Source organism: Salvelinus sp. IW2-2015, linkage group LG16 (genome assembly GCF_002910315.2).
Source record: "Salvelinus sp. IW2-2015 linkage group LG16, ASM291031v2, whole genome shotgun sequence".
Lineage (NCBI taxonomy): Eukaryota > Metazoa > Chordata > Actinopteri > Salmoniformes > Salmonidae > Salvelinus > Salvelinus sp. IW2-2015.
In genome coordinates, this window is record NC_036856.1 from 31,942,795 (window position 1) to 31,950,605 (window position 7,811).

Genomic DNA, 7,811 nt, shown 5'->3' on the forward strand with positions numbered 1-7,811 from the left:
TCTCTTGCTGTCCCCCTCCCCCTCCCCCTCTCCCTACTCCCCACCCCCTCTCCCTCATTCAGAGACTCATGGCACTTCAGCATTCCAGGCATTCCATTTTAACAAGCCACATTCCCTGGAAGACTTCCTCATTCCCATCTGTCCCTGTTGTCCCAGGAGTGAATGGAGGAGCAGAGAGATAGAGCCTCTTCTTATCTAGTTCATACCCCTCCTGCCTCTCCAGTCCCATCAATCCCTTCGACCCCTTCCCTTCTTTATATCTCCCCTACCCCTCATGCCCCCTCCCTCCCTTTCCCCACCTCCTGATTCTGTACCCCCAATATCCCCCTCCCAGGACCTGCCCTTCATGCCCCCTCCCTTCTTTGTACCCCTCCTCCTACTTTCCCCTCCCTTCCTTCTCTATACCAACACCTGCCCCTCTCCTCCTCCTTCTCCCTCCTAACCCCTCCTCCCATTATTTTCCCCCTCCTCCTCTTCCTACCTCCTAGCCCCTCATCCAGTTATACCCCTCCTCCTTGTCCTCCTCCTCCTCACCCCCGCCATACTATAGACTGATGTCCTTCAGGGCCCCACTACAGAGCAGAGTGACTCTTACTCCAGCCCTGTACACTGAGCTATCTCACTGTATACACAGAGGGGAGAGAAGTGGACATCTATAACCTTGTCTGTCCCCCCAGAGCTCACCTGAACACAGAGGTATACACTATAGTGTGACTCTTACCTAGACATCACCACGACTACCACTCACGAAAGGAGAGAGGGACAGGTAAACAGACGGCTGGAGGAAAAAAGGGACCACATCGATGAGAGATATGGGTGGGAAGGAGAAGAAGACTGTAGGCATTACCAATGTGCCAAAATACCAGGGGTGAGTGTCACTATATCCAGTTTGCTTTAACAAATGGACTCAAATGAGACGTGGAGATTTCATTGTCTTGAAATGTACAGCTGTGAAAAAAGTGGAAAAATAAGACTTTTGATAATGCAAAACAATAATGAAAACAATCAGACCTTTTGATACATTTGCATTCTGGTATGAAATTAGATCAGAGCAAATTACAGTAGTTTTAACATCTTGATAGCCTTTGCTGTAGGTCTCTCTCTGTTATTCTACAGAGGTTCCGTGCAATCTCATGCGTGCACAATAACCATGCTGTGAATGTTAGCACCTCTTTCCCTTTGGTGTTGGTTGCATCCCATGCAAGGTGATGGCTAACAAGAAACACTGCACAAGAACACTCACAGTTTAGCTATCATACATTTAATGGTGCCCCATGAAACATTTCACAGATATTTTTTAAACTATTGGCATACAGGATAGCCCTTAGTGAAGGTTAACATGCAAATAAAAACATTATTTGCATGCATGTGAAGTCATTATATTGTTAACATTTCGACTCGAAAATGAGTACCACCAGAAAATCATGAAGGCTCTTCTTTTTGTCATACTGTGTACACTGAAGGTAGCCAGCAAGCCACTCTGACAGGAAACAAACTTCAGAACTTCATAGGGTGATTTTTTTTTCTCTATCACAAGGAATGTATTATTTCACCTATCCCTTGTTGTCTATATCAAGACTATATTGGGTATTAGCATATACACATTTTAGAAAATCAAAACAAATTCAATGAATATTTGATGCAAATCAGAATTATTTACCTGACAGTATTGAATCGTTATTGAATGGAACCTTTCATATTCAATAATACTAGATGCTGTATAAGCTACTTCTCAACCTCACTTTTTCACTTTATCAATGTAATTACTTGTGCTGCAAATAATGAATGAGCAAATGAGTGGAATAACAACACTTACAACGCAGACTGTACAACATCAACAACAACACGTACAGCTGCTACAGTTTACATGTCTACACAGAGAGATACATATGCAGAGGTTTACAGCAGGGAGATGTGAGATGTGACTTTCCACCGTGATTATTTTTGGTAATGCTGAAATGGGTCCATCTCGTGCGTACTAAAAGAAGAACTCTGTCTGCTTTGTTTTCTGCTGTTGAACGGAAAAGTACATTGGGTGGGACTAGGAGAGGGGTACAGTTACACTCTTCTGCAAGGTTGCTTGGCTGTCACCGGTGTGATGCCCCCCCACTGTGGGGTGCAGGAACAGTATTCACAGTGCAGTGCAGAACAGTATTCACAGTGTGAGGGCAAGGAACAGTATTCACGATAAGGTGACAGAACAGTATTCATAGTAGGTGCAGGAACGCGTATTCACAGTGAGCAAAAAAGACGTGCAGGAACAGTATTCCAGTGAGGTGCCGGAACACGGAAACATAATAAACAGTAGATATGGACTACACCAAAACAACTAAGGAAAGCTGTGGAAGGAAGGAGAGTAAAACGGAGGAGAAAGGGAGTGATGATTTTTTTCTACAACCTACCTTCTAAAATCACAATGGAGATAATGGCTTATAACATGTCATTACACAAGATATGTTTATACGGTTTATTTAACACAAGATAATGTTTATTACATGCTTCATTACACAGATAATGTTATTACGTGTTCATTACACAAGATAATGTTTATTACGTGTTCATTACACAAGATAATGTTTATTAAGTGTTCCATTACACAGATAATGTTTTTACGTGTGTCATTACACAAATAATGTTATTGTGTTCAGTACACAAGGATAATGTGTATTACGTGTTCATTACACAAGATAATGTTTATTTAAGATTGTATCATTACATCAATTATATTGTTTATTAATTGTTCATTACACATAGATAATGTGTATTACGTGTTCATTACAAGAAGATAATGTTTATTATCGTGTTCATTTACACAAATAATATTGTTACATGTTCATTACACAGATAATGTTTATTAAGTTGCATTACAACAAAGATATTGTTATACGTTTCATTACACAAATACTGTTTATGTAAGTGTTTTCATTACACAAGAGAATGTACTTAAGTGTCATTACACAAGATATTGTTTCATTAAGTGTTCATTACACAAGATAATGTGTATTACGTGTTCATTACACAATAAATAGTATATTACGTGTTCAATTACACAAGATAATGTTATTCAACGTGTTCATTACACAATAAATAGTTTATTACGTCGTTCATTACACAAGATACTGTTTATTACGTCGTTTCATTACACAATACATGTTTATTAATGTTCATTTTACACAAGATAAAATTTGTTTACATGTTCATTACACAAGATAATGTTTATTTAAGTGTTCATTACACAAGATATTGTTCTTACGTGTTCATTACACAAGATACTTTATTTAAGTTTCATTACACAGATAATATTTATTAAGTGTTCATTACACAAGATAAGATTTATTAAGTGTTCATTACACAAGATAATGTTTATGTATGTGTTCATTACACAAGATAATGTTTTATTACTTAAGAAGAGACCAAGATTGAAAACATAAATGATGGCTTTGACGTAGTTGGACAGAGTATCAGCACTACACCACGACATAGATTTTGGATGTTTACATTGGAAAAGTGTTACTACTAGTCATGTTCTAAGGACCTAACACCCTGACCTAAAAACCCCATCCACATCCTACCATAGAGGTGTTTTAAGCAGGACAGTTGTAATCAACACTAAACTGTTAACATAGGGGGGTTTTGGCATAGGGGCGTGATCGATGTAGTGAAAACTATCTCCTCAGTATTACCAGCGTTATTTCCCAAACTGGGTTTCTGGGGTACGCAAAATCGCGCGTCTAGAGTGCAGATCAGCTCACCTCCACACACTCAAAAACTCGTCTGATAAAAACAGCGTAATTCACATATTTCAAACAGTCATTTATTTTTCCAACGGGCTATACATTTGTGAGTTTTTTCTCGCCTGTAGTACGCCGCGTTTCACTCGACAAAAAACTACAATTACGACATTTAGTGGGTCGTGCAGCAAATAACAAACACAATGTCCAAATACAGGTAGCCTAGTACAAACAATAATCTAACATCCAATCCACATATTAAACCGTTACTCTCTTAGGAATTCCACTAACGTCCGTATGTAGCCAACGTAGACTGCTGCATCATTCCGTTTACTCGAAAATCGATAAATTGGTTAAAAAATAGTAAGCGCCCATAGAGACACATTACCAGCTCTACTGTTAGTTACTCTTACTACCATGCAGTACTACACTGCACCTGTCGACGACACAGTTGTTTTGCTTCCATGAGCACATCCAATGCCAGCAATCAGTAATTCTACACTTTGTGTTAGTCCTCAAGCTACAGTAGCATGGGACACAGACAGTTGTGAAACTGATGCAGCCGGGAAAGCACAACAACAGACAGGACGCTGGACCATCGAAGAGCGCCACACAAATTGATGCGAGCACACTATCCGATTGATTCACTTATATTGGGAGTAGTGCCTCCCTCAGCCACAGTATTGTGCAAAAATACTATCTCACAACTCGATAAACCTTCACTCTCACGCAGACATTTAAAACAAAACATGCCAATTTTAAAAATAAGCCCACCAGAGTTTTTTGACGAGAATTAAGACGACTTTCGAGGTAGTAAGGACAAAATGTATAAAAGCAACAGATACCCATTAATAAGAAGGCTAGAAACATTCTATTATGGCTGAACACGGTGCTAGGACAGGCAGAGACCCATACTATTTGGAGACTTCATTCTGCCTGCGCCGCAGATAGGCCGGATGGACAATGCTGGGGGAAAAGGCCAAAAAAAACTATACAGACAATGCCTTCATCAAACAACCACTGTTTTCACGATGCAACCACTGTTTCTACGAACAGGAGAGATATTTTAAGTACTGGACAAGCTTGTGACATCGAATGGACTTTGTTGTCAAGATGTGTTTGGTATCTGTACTGAGGACAAAAGCCATGACAGGAGACTTAGTGGAGTGGTAATGTAACGTGCAAGGCAGATTGCTCCGACGCCATTGGGTTACACTCAGCATCCACCAAGAGGCTCTGGCGGCCCAAAAGGGAATGCTCTGACAGCTTGAAAGATTTTTGGAACCACTACAGGAAAATTGTTAACTTTGTTTAAAGCAAGGCCCCTGAACTCTTCGTGTATTTTCTGCACTATGCAATGATATGGCAGTACAACATACAGAAGTCACGGTTATCAAGGGGCAAAGTATTGAACTGAGAGACAAGCTTAAAGTTTCTTACTGACCATCATTTTCACTTGTCCTGACCGCTTGCACGATGACGAGTTTCTCACACGACTGGCCCCTATCTGGGTGTATTTTTCGGCCTGAATGATCTGGAATCTAGCATTGCAGGGACTCTCCGCAACTATATTCAAGAGCGGACAAAATTGAAGTGGAGGGACTATGGAGTTAAGAAGTGGTATCTTGCTTCTCTGTCTGCAATAACAAGGACAACGAGACAGGCGTCTTTCCATCATGTATTGAGTTTTTTGTCGTGCAGAAATGACTCAGCTTACGGACAATGTCAAATGTGACCTGAATCACCTGAGTGAGTTAGGTGCACAATTACGCAGGCTACTTTTCACGAACGGATGACACAAACAACTGGATCGTTATCCCTTTCTTCATGGCCCCTGCCTCCAGTTTCCAACTTAACCGATATCTGACAAGGAGAGCCCATCGAAATTGCAACAAGCGGTTCTGTGAAAATTTTAATTTCAATCAAAAGCCACTGCCAGATTTCTGATTGGGCTGCGCTCAGATATCCTGCCTTGGCAAATCGAGCTGTTAAGACACTGGGCCCCTCTTGCAACCACGTACCTATGTGATGAGTGGATTCCTAGCCCTCACTAGACTGAAATGAAAAATACAGGACAGACTGTGTGTGGAAAATGATTTAAGACTGAGACTCTCCCCAATACAACTCAAACATTGCCAGAGTTATGTGCTCCTTCAAGCACACCCTTCTCATTAACTGTGGTGAGTTATTTACAATTTCGATTGAAATCAAAGTTTTTTATATGTAAGCTGGTTAAATTACAGAGCAAAAAATTTTATTATTATTATATTATTATTTGTGCCCTGGTCCTATAAGAGCTCTTTGTCACTTCCCACGAGCCGGTGGCACACAATGCTCACAACTCATCTTATGTTTTAATAAATATATCTATTAGTGTGTTATGAGGCAGGCTTTACAATGATGGCAAAACAACAAAACGATTTGAGGTGCGCTGACCAGGTGTGTAGAGGGATTGAAGTTGAATGTTTGAAGGGGTACGGACTATAAAAGTTTGGGAACCCACTGCCTAACTAGAATGAGTGTGCGCTACTTGCACAGAATGGGATGGACAATGTTGAAAAAAATTCTCTTCACGCTATCAGTCAAGCTTCTTACTTACTTCACATGAGTGAGAGTGGGGCGTGAAGTTGTGCTAAATTGGAAATATGAATTTACAGATTTAGATGGTATGATATACAGAATCAAATTACTTAAGTGACGAGATATAAGAATAAGGTTCCTCTAGTTTCGTGTCTTCGCTGCACATGATGGTAATAGAGTTCCGCTAAAAGCTAGTGATACTATACATACAGTCAGCTATTTAGCCCCCCCCCCCCCATGGCAATCCAGGATATCTCTCTCCACCACAGCAGGAGGAACAAGCAGGGAGCAACTTCAGCAGAGGAATTGTGAGAAACTACTTAAAGTGATGCCTGTCTATGACATCAATGTACATGTCTGTGCTACATGTCATATCGAAGCCTTCACATAACTAATTTGTGAAAGCCATTGGCCATTCAAGACTATAGTTAACACAGCAGTATGGTTTTATAGTTTATAGCCTTAACCAGTGGCTTCACAAAATCTATCACACCCCTTGACTTATCCAAAAATTGTTGTGTTAAAGACTGGATTTAAGAAAACACGAACCAATGACCATTAGACCGGTGGAAATCTGTCCTTTGGTCTGATGAGTCCAAATTTGAGATTTTTGGTTCCAACCGCCGTGTCTTGGTGAGATGCAGAAGTAGATTGAATTGCATGAATCTCTGCATTGTGGTTCCACCATAAGCATTGGAGATGGAGGCTGTTCAATCAAGGCACAAGGGGCTACTACGAAGAATCTCAAATTTTAAGACTATATTTTGATTTGTTTAACATTTTTGGGTTACTACAGATTCCATTGTATTTTCCCCCCAATTAAGGGTTTTGGGGGGATGTCCTCACTATATTCTACAATATAGAAAATAGTAATACTTTTACAAAAAAACTTTGGAATAGTAGGTGTGTCCAAACTTTTGGCTGCGTACTGTATATACTTTGACAGTTACAGAGTATCTGGTATCTAGCATGTATAAAAATGACATTCAATCAATTTTATTCCCACTGTTTAACCACCACAACATGTAGCAAAAAGTCAAGAGTGGTGAATACTTGCTGAATACAAGTTGAATTTCCATTTACCACAAAGGACAAATCATTTTTACGTTTTGTCCTGAAACAAAACGCTCACTGGTGGGCCATTTGAAAGTCTCAGAGAGAGAGGTTAGGGGAAGTGGGGTGCGTGGGTGAAGTTGGGTGTTGTGGGTGTTGGCCCCCCCAATGTTTACAGGCACTGGGACATGAACAAGTTTTGCTGTAAGGATTAGGCAGGTGCCTGGTGAAAAGAACAGAAGCAGCAGCGACACAGACAGACAGACAGACAGACAGAGACAGACAGACAGACAGACAGACAGACAGCAGACAGAACAGACAGACAGAGACAGACAGACAGACAGGACAGCGAACAGGACAGACAGAGGACAGACAGAACAGACAGACAGACAGACAGACAGACAGACAACAGACGACAGACAGACGACAGCAAGACAGACAGAAGAC